The sequence below is a fragment of the Castor canadensis genome, chromosome 2 (assembly GCF_047511655.1).
Source record: "Castor canadensis chromosome 2, mCasCan1.hap1v2, whole genome shotgun sequence".
Lineage (NCBI taxonomy): Eukaryota > Metazoa > Chordata > Mammalia > Rodentia > Castoridae > Castor > Castor canadensis.
This window is the reverse complement of record NC_133387.1, coordinates 49,659,528-49,669,441: the sequence shown is the minus strand read 5'-3', so window position 1 is coordinate 49,669,441 and position 9,914 is coordinate 49,659,528.

The window sequence follows — 9,914 nt, the reverse complement described above, 5'->3', positions numbered from 1 at the left end:
TACTCTCATTCTTCCCAGCACCTAGTGCCTTGACCTTTGTTTCCACATCTCCTTGAAGAATACAACCTGCTGTGTCTGCATACCAGTCGCTTGATGCAAAACTGGATGAAGTACCAGAACTGTTAGGAAACTCCCTGATGCCAGATTCATCAATACCTTAGATAAGGTGTCCTGCGTGCCTTGATGGTTCCAGAACTGATGTGCTGTAATTAAGCTTCTGTAGCCTTAGGAAAATTAGTCAGCCAAACGTCATACCTTTTACCTTAGATCTAAGACTTGTTGAAGCTTGATTTTTACCTGAGTCTTTTCCTTGTTGTGACCTAATAACATAAACACTCTGGTTCAGGTAGGTGCTCATGTTTCCCACCAGTTACATGTAACCCTCCCAATCCCACTTTTTTGTTTTATGTCTGTATGTCTGCGTGTTTTCTTTATTTCTCATTCCCTGCTGCTCTTAGTCAGGTTCATGCAGCATATCCATGCAGGTCACGGGCACCTGTCTGTATGACCTGGCCTGGCATTCAGCTAGGCTGTGATGTTTGATATTCACTTGTTTAACATCAACAGTTTCACAGAGAAGGCCACCATGTTATCATAATGATTAAGACAGCTATGTGATCAATCTGTAATTATGAATGAACATTGCAAAGCCATAAGTATGACCAAAAATCTCCCTGTCCTGGCTAATAGGAGTAACTTTTGTTTCTTTACGAATCATAGCTTAAGTCGCACTCCTTCTCAACTTTGAGAAAAGAGTTATTGCTTCTGTTTTCTTATAGCGTCCATTCCAGAATAAAGCCTCATTTCCTGAACTCCTTTCCCAAATCATGTAACACAAGCATGGAGCTAGTAACCCTACAACAAATCCTTCCTGATGCGTCTTACTGAGACAGCCCTCCTCCCCAGCTCCTATGGTATACCTTCTGATTCTCTATAATGAGTCGATAAATACAAATTTGTTCAATTACAAATATGCTCCTGATGGTCTCTGGGTAAAGGGCATTGACATTTCAGATGTAAATTTTGCTTAGTTATTTCAGAATTACAAACTGACAATTTATAATTATATGAATTTATGAGGTACAAAGTGAAGTTAAGATTTGTGAGTGCAATGTGGAAGAATTCAGTTATGCTAAGTTGAATAAGCCACATACAGAAAGAAAAATACTGCAAGTTCTCACTTATATATGGAACCTGAAACATTTGGGTTCACAGAAGCAGTGAGTAGATGGAGTAGATAGGGAAGGAGAGAGGAATAGAAAGATGATGGTCAAAATGTACAAAATCTCAGTTAGACAGGGGGAATATGTATTTTTACAGATCTTTTGCACAACACGGCGAATGTAGTTATCAGTAGAGTACTGTATATTTGAAAAATACTGTAGGCAGATTTAAATATTCTTTCCACAAAAATGGTAAATCTTTGAGGTGATGGATATGTTAACTAGCTTGGTTTAATTACTCTACATTGTATTTGTAAATTTCAACACTTGGAACAGGATTTTCATTGTAGTCCCCAGCCTTGTAGAGATTGGTCTGTGTGGGGATTTCATGGGCCTTTCAAGGTGGACTAATTGTTCACTTCTGTTTTCCTGAAGGTACAGGAATGTGTTTTGGGGGACATCTTTGAGCTCCCCCATAAATGCTACGGGCCTCTGGATTGCGGCAAACCAGGGCTGCAGACCTATGTTCACATTGTAGGAACTGATTTTTTTCTAAGTGTCAAGGCCAGGCAGAATGGTAAGTGAGGACGACGAAAATAGCAGATATTTAAAAAATTAACAGCAAGTGCCAACATGTATTGTGTATATTTAATTAACTTAAGGTTTCCACAATTGATTTACAACTGACTTAGATTATTTTAAAGCAATGACTTAGCACTTACCACGTACCAGGCATTACCCTAAGTGATTTATATTATTTATTCTTTCAACAATCTCCTGAGGTACATATTATTATTATTTCGGTTTTACAGGCAAAGAAACAGGCACAGAGAGGCTAAGTAATGTGATTGGAGTTCTTACAGTTGGCATATGGTAGAGATTTGAACTCAGTGCTCTTAAATCCTGAGTTTTAGGAAGAAAGAAGGTGACTGCAATAGACAGCTTAGATATGACTTAGGTATGGCTTTTAGACTCATCACCGCCCCCTCAACCCCCCAGGATTCATCCTGAGCGCTGCAGCCTGGGTACCACTGCCCATGTGGATCAGAGTAATGGTAAATTTTGTGGCTCAACCTGATTGGGCCACAGGGTGCTAAGATATTTGGTCAAACATTATTCTGAGTGTTTTGGTGAGGGTATTTTGGGGTGAGTTTAACATTTAGATTGGTAGACTGAGTAAAGCAGATTGCCTGCCATCTTGTGAGTGGGCACCATCCAATCAGTTAATTCTTGAATAAAACAAAAAGATTGAGCAAGAGGGAGATCCTCTTGCCTGACTACCTTTGAGCCAGGTTATGGTTTTCTTTATTGCCTTCCAATTCAAAGTGCAACATCAGCCCTTCTTGGGTCTTGAGTCAGTTGGCCTTTAGACTGTAACTACACCAACTCTACCAGTTCTCAGGCCTTCGGTCTCAGACTGGAACTTGTGATATAGGCTTTCTTTAGTCTCTAGATTGTCAGCTGCAGGTCCAAGGACCTGTCAGTATACATAAATGTGTGAGGCAATATTTTATGATAAATATTTGCACATATAAATTTATTTAAAAGTTTTGTATGTATGCATACACACATAGCCTATTTGTTCTGTTTCTCTGGAAATCTGTGACTAATGCAACCAGGTTATAAAAATTAACTTTAATTATAGAGTTTTTATTCTACTGGCTAAACTAGTTGTTCAGAGTCCCTGTGAAGCCAAGTCCCAGACCTTGGGCATGGACCATTCTTCTTTTCTCTCCTGTGACTCTCCTTATGCTACCTCTCTAACCACATAGTCAATATTTCTCATTTAAAAAAATTTTTATTTTATTCATATGTGCATACAATGTTTAGGTCATTTCTTCCCCCTTCCCCCTTCTTCCTCCCTACCCCCCCCACCGCTCCCTCCCCTACCCCCCCTTACCCCTCACTACCTGGCAAAAACTATTTTGCCCTTATCTCTAATTTTGTTGAAGAGAGAGTATAAGCAAAAATAGGAAGGACCAAGGGTTTTTACTAGTTGAGATAAGGATAGGGAGTTGACTCACATTGATTTCCTATGTATGTGTGTTATCTTCTAAGTTAATTCTTCTTAAACTAACATTTTCTCTAGTTCATGGTCCCCTTCTTCTATTGGCCTCAGTTGCTTTAAAGTATCTGCTTTAGTTTCTCTGTGTTGAGGGCAACAAATGCTAGCTAATTTTTTAGGTGTCTTACCTATCCTCATACCTCTCTTGTGTGCTCTCACTTTATCATGTGCTCAAAGTCCAATCCCCTTGTTGTGTTTGCCCTTGAGCTAATGTCCGTATATAAGGGAGAACATACTCAGAATGATGTTTTCCAATTCCATCCATTTACCAGCGAATGATAACATTTTGTTCTTCTTCATTATATTTTTCATTTTTATTCAGTTATTGCCTCCTGGGGATGCTTATCTAGTTGTCCTCTTCCATGAAATTTTAATACTACAGGTATACTATGTATCTGTTTATGCATAATATGTGCTTTCTACATATAAAGGACATTAGATATTATTAGGTAATTGCAATTTAAGACAGTGGGTACAACTACATACCTGATCAGAATGGCCAAAATCCAATACACTGACAAGGGCAATTGCTGGTGAAGATTTGGTGCAGCAGGAGCTTCCATTCATGCCTGGTAGGAATGCAATATGGTATAGCCACTTTGAAAAGGAGAATGATAGTGAATAATATCAAAGTACATTGCATCTGTGTATGAAGATAGCATAACAAATTCATTGAAAGCTGTTGCATAATAAGGGAGCAGGGTAATAGAGAAAAAGTAACTAATAGAGAGGGTTAATCCGACTAAAGTCTAGTATATACATATGTGAAATGACCGTGGCAAAACCCCCATTAGAAGTCAACATACAGTTAAATAAATGAAATACAGGGAGGAAAAATGGGTTCTGCCCAGAGGTGGATATCAATGGTAGGGGGAGGGTAAATGGAAAGGGTGATGAAGAGTGAATATGGCCAATGTACTTTGTATATGTGTATAAAAATAAAACAATGAAACCTATTGAAATTGTTCTAAGAAGAGGGGAGGGAAGTTAGGGAGAATGATGGAGGGAGCGATGAAGCTAATTAAGATACATTGTAAGCACATATGAAAAAGCCACAGTGAACCCCTTGTACAACTAATATATGCTAATAAAAGTGTAAAAAAAGACAACAGTTTGTCTGCTTCTTGCACGAGTAAATACACTTGACATACAACAGAGTGGTTGTACTCTGCTATTTATCTGAATGAACTGAAAACAGTGCCCACACAAACTTTTGCACATGCATGTTTATAGCAGTTTTATTCATAGTTGCCAAAACTTGGAGCCAACCAAGATGTACTTCAGTGGATGAATGAATAAATGAACTGTGGTGCCTCTAGATAGTGGAATATAATTCAGCACTAAAAAGATATTATCTACAAAGCCGAAAAGACATGGAGGAGCCTCAAGTGCATATTAAAAGACTTCAATCGAAAAAGGCTACTATATGAGTCTGGTAATATGGCATTCTGGAATTGGCAAACTATGGAAAGAGTAAAAAGATTAGTGATTTCCAGGGTTAGAGGGGAAGGAAGGATGGACAGAAGGGCACAGAGGATTTTTAGTGAGACCAAAGTACCCTATATGACACTCTAATGGTGGATACATGCCAATAATAATTTGTCGAAGCCTGTAGAATGTTCAGCAATAACAGTACACCCTAATATAAAATATGGGCCCCAATATGAACTACCATTGTGGGTATTAATGATGTGTCAACGTAGGTTCTCCAGACATAACAAATGACAGCATAGGAGGTTGCACATTTGGTGAGGGGCAGGGAATATGTGGGAAGTCTCTACCTTCTGCTCGGATTCACGATGAACTTAAAATTGTTCTCAAAAAAGGCTATTTTATAAAAATGTATGAATTTTAATTGCTCCTAATACCTGATTTTTACCCACTTTGTGGTGATAAAGCCCCAATGAAGAGTGTCTGCTCTAGAATTGTGTATATTGTCTGCCTGGATTTCTCATTGTTTCCCTTCCCTGTTTGATCAATCCTGATATCGCACATGAGTTTATTGAGACAGTTGTCTTCTTGAACCACTCCTGTAGGGTATGAAAAGCAATTATGCTTAACCACCTCAGAGAATTCTGATGTTGTCTCCTACCCCTCTCCCTCTGATGACCTTAACGCAAGTCTGGTCATTGACCCATTAGCCCTCTCCTGCTACACAGAATCCTGTGATGTGACTTGTCTCTTTAGAGGACATTCTTTATGTTTGCACAGATTCTCTGCTAAAGATCAGAGGAGGGTCCATCTCCTTTTCAGGCCTTCTTTTAAACACTTTGTTGGAGTGAGGTGGGTTTTTTTGTTTTATGTTTTTAGATTATTATTATTTTTTAAACATTGAGATTCCAATTTTTAAATTATTATTACATTATTGTTGTACTGGGGGTACATTGTGACATTTACAAAAGTTCTTACCATATATCATAGTTGAATTCACCCTGTTCATATTCTCCTTTGTCTCCCCCTCACCCATTCCTAAAATAGTTTCAACATGCGTCAGTTTTCCATTTTCATACATGAGTACATAATATTTCCAGTATGTTCACCCTCCTACATCCTGTCCTTATAGATTATTTTGAAAATCCAAACACTAAGAATTCCCTTGTTAAGAAGGGATTTAAAATTATTTTTAGGTATAGGAAACTCAACAGTGTACATTTAACCAAGTTTAATAGCAAGCTCTTTAGCCTTTGCCTTTTCCAGTATGGTGTGCAGATTCCTTTCTTAAAAGAAAAAAGTCCAAGTCAAGTTCTTTGAGTACCATCTGTTATGGTTTTGATGTAGTTTTTCCCCCAAAGGTTCTTGTGTTGGAAGCTTGGTCCCCAGTATGGCACTATGGAGAGAGGGCGGAACCCTTGATGAGCCAGGCCCAGTGGGAGGTCCTTTGGTTGTCAAGCGTGCTGCCCTTGGAAGGAATTAAGATAGTTATCATGGGATCCTGAGTGAGTTATTTTTTTGTTTTTTGAGAACAGATGTAATAGCCCCTGTCTGTTCTCTGGCTTCCTGTAACACCATATGATTGCTCTTCATGTACCGCCCCCACCGCACTTTTGTGATGCCATTTGACATCAGGTCCTCACCAGGACTGAGTTGATACTAGTACCATGCCCTTGAACCTCAGAACTTAAGCTAAATAAACCTCTTTTTAAAAATAAAGTGTCCAGCCTTGGGTATTTTCTTATAGTTACAGAACATAGACTTATATACCATGTGATAAGTGTTTCTCTTTTAACTTATCTTTTATTCTGTAATAAAATTATTATAAAGCACAAACATTTTGCCATGACTTAGAAAGATTAAAGAGTATCTAATTCTTTCATTGTTTTTATATAAAATTTCTCTTGGGAATAGAAACACTAAACGTTTTGCATCTTATCACATTCCTCTTTATCCCAATGAAGTAAGTATTGATATATTACAATACCAAGAATTCTGTTGATTTGTGATAAAGGATTTTCCCAAATGTCTTGAGTGCATTTCTCTTCTTGATTTGAGTGATTAAGACCATTTTTCTGTTTTTTATTGTTATTCCTGGTTCCTTAAAAGAAATCAGTATGGTATATTTTTCCTTTACCTTTTTTTGAGACAGAGTCTTACTATGTTGCCCAGGCTGGCCTAGAATTTGAGATCCTCCTGCCACAGTCTCCTGAGTGCTGGGATTACAAGCACCACCATACCATCTTCCAAAGGCCCATGAGTTAAAGGAGTGCTCTCCAGAGTGACACTCTTGGGAGGTGGTGGAAATTTTACCAGATGGGGTCAAGTGGGAGGTCTTTAGGTCATTGGGGGTGTGCCCTTGAAGAGGAGTATGGGACCCTGGTCTCCTCCTTTCATTCTCTTTTGCTTTCTGGTCATGAGGTGAATGGTTTGCCATGTGTTCTGTCATGATGTGCTGCCTGCCACAGGCCTATGAGCAAGAGGGACAACTAATTTCAGACAGAAACCTCCAAAACTGGGAGTCAAAACATTTTCTCTTTGTAAGTTGATTATCTCAAGTATTTTGTTAAAGTGCTGGAAAAATGACTGACAGCATGTTTTGTTATTCTGTATTACTAAAGCATAGATTCTGTATCATCACATCATTAAACAGAACTTGATAATATAATTACAATTTTTTTATTTGGAAAATTTAAATGAAAGGTAAGTAAAAACAATAGCATAATAAACCCTCATATTCTTCACTCAGCTTCAAAACTATTATCATCCTGCTGTCTTTTTCATACTTTAATGCTTTTGTTTTAGTTATTCCTCCCCAGGGTAAAATTGGTATACAATATACTAATATGAAATTTTGACAAGTGATTTGTCTGAGCCCCAAATATAAAGGCCATTTCTGTTACTGAGTATCCCTTCGTAGACACTCTCAACCACTCTAAAAGAAACCACTCTTCTGATTTTCTTTTCACCATAGATTGTTTAGTTTTACTGACCCAGGTGTTCACATACATGGACTCATACGGTAGATGCTCTTTTCTAATCGGTTTCTTCTACTGCACCTACTGTCATTAAAATTTGTCTTATTGTTGCAAATTTCAGTAGTTTGCTTCTTTTATTGATGAATAGTATTCTATTGTACAAATGCACCATAGTTTGTTGTCCATTCTCCTTTAGATAGACATTTGAGTTACTTCAATATTGGGCATTCATGTGTAAAGCTGCCGTGATTATTTATGTACCCATCTTTTTATGGACATGTCTTCATTTCTCTTGGGTAAATAGCTTGGCATGAAATTATTGGATCAGATAGATGTTTAAATGAAATTGCCAAGCCTTTGTTCAAATTTTTACCAGAAGAATACCCTTTAAGGCATGGTGGTTTTTTGGCCACTGTAAAAGTCAAAATGAGATAAGGAGTTTGTGTCATCTCACTTGGTAAATTTAAGAGTAAGAAATAATCATATGTAGCACATCAGTATCAAGAGTCTGAGGCTGCCAGTCATGTGTAATTTTACACTAGGGTACCATCTGAGGGTACCAGGTGTTTTATTTTAATTGATACCTGTAGTATCTGATCTGATGTCACAGTGGTCTAGTATGTTCTCATCATCTTAGAAGTAGTCAGCAAATGTATATATATTTACAATATCTATAATGAACATCACTTCAAATTCCCACGATGAATCAGCAAAATGACTCTGCTTTGTACATATTGAGTGGGCAGTTACATATTTAACATAACTGGCTAAAAGAACAAGGCAAAGGATATGACCAGTGTCACATATGGATATTACATCCTCTCAGGGAATAGATCTCACTCCTCCACACACAGTTGACATCTTTTAAATAATAGCTGCTCACCTGGTGGATATATTGCCTATTAACTCTCTATGTATTCATTTTTCTTTATGAGTGGACCTATAAATTTTCTCATGATACATTTTGTACTTTCCTATTACTGTCAGATAAGTAGGATATTCCTGTGGCTAATATTTAGTCAATGCATACCTTAGGTCTTTTGGAGACACCAGGTTCCTTGAGGTACCTGTATCCCTCAAGGTATTGGCTTGGACCCTGTGAGCTGCAGTAACATTGCCAACTGTTCCCAGGGCAGGCTCAACTTCCCTGTAGGGGCTGTGGGATAATATTCCAGAATGTTTTTAAAAAGGTTGGTTAGACCCAGAGCATTTATGCGTATGCTTTATTTATTCACATACTATTTAGCATTAAGCAGAGACATTCGACTTTTGATTTCTCTTCAGAAATTTCTTCCCTCTTTGTTACATTTCTCTGTATGAGTCTGTTTATAACTTTTAGTACTATTCACGATTGTAAATCCCACATGTAGAGTGTATTTCATATCATAGGTATTTCCAAATGCGTACACAAGATATCCCTTTAGAATAATAACAACCTTAACATAAATTTAATTTTTTCTAATCCTCTGTGTTAATCTAGTCATTTTTTGAGTAAATATGTATTGTTAGTATTAGAACGCAGCATGATTATTCTCTAGGTGCTTTGTTGATCTGAAGGGTCCATATTTATCTGTTCCTCATGAGATATTACAGTGTGGGCTTCACAGTGAGTAGGAGCTAACATGGCTCTAGAAGCATATTTGACACTCATACTATTTGATACTGCTGTGGTATCAAACTGTTGAAATTTCTCATTGTGTGATGTTAAGAGGTGGGACCAGTCAAGACCTTTAAGAGGTGATTAGGGCTCTGCTCTCAAGAATGGAGTAATCCATTCATAGGATTAGTAATGTGTTAATAGGCTATCTCCATAGTTAGTCTTTGATAAAAGACACTCCTGTTAGATCTGTCACACTCCCTGCCACTCATCATATTGTGTCCTGTACCACCTTAGGCCTCTGCTAGCAAGATGGCCATGGACCAGAACCATAAGCTAAAATAAACCTTAACTAGTAGGTGGCATTGTGTTGTTAGCAACAGAAAACAGACCAAGACATAATAATCAGGAATAATGGTTTCTTCCTTAAATAAAAATGAAAAAAATAAAAAAATTCAAATTGTCTGAAGGAATTCTCAAGCTGTACTGTTTTTTTTCAGTTAACTTGGAGATGAGTAATAAACTAAAAATATCTATAGGTTTATTTTTTGTTTTGTTTTTATTTAACTGTTTCCTATTTCTAATGATAGTTTTTTAAGTATTGAGCTAGGGTTGTTTTTATTTAAAGTTATATATCTTGATATATTGCAACATACCTACATGTGAAAGTGTGTATGGGA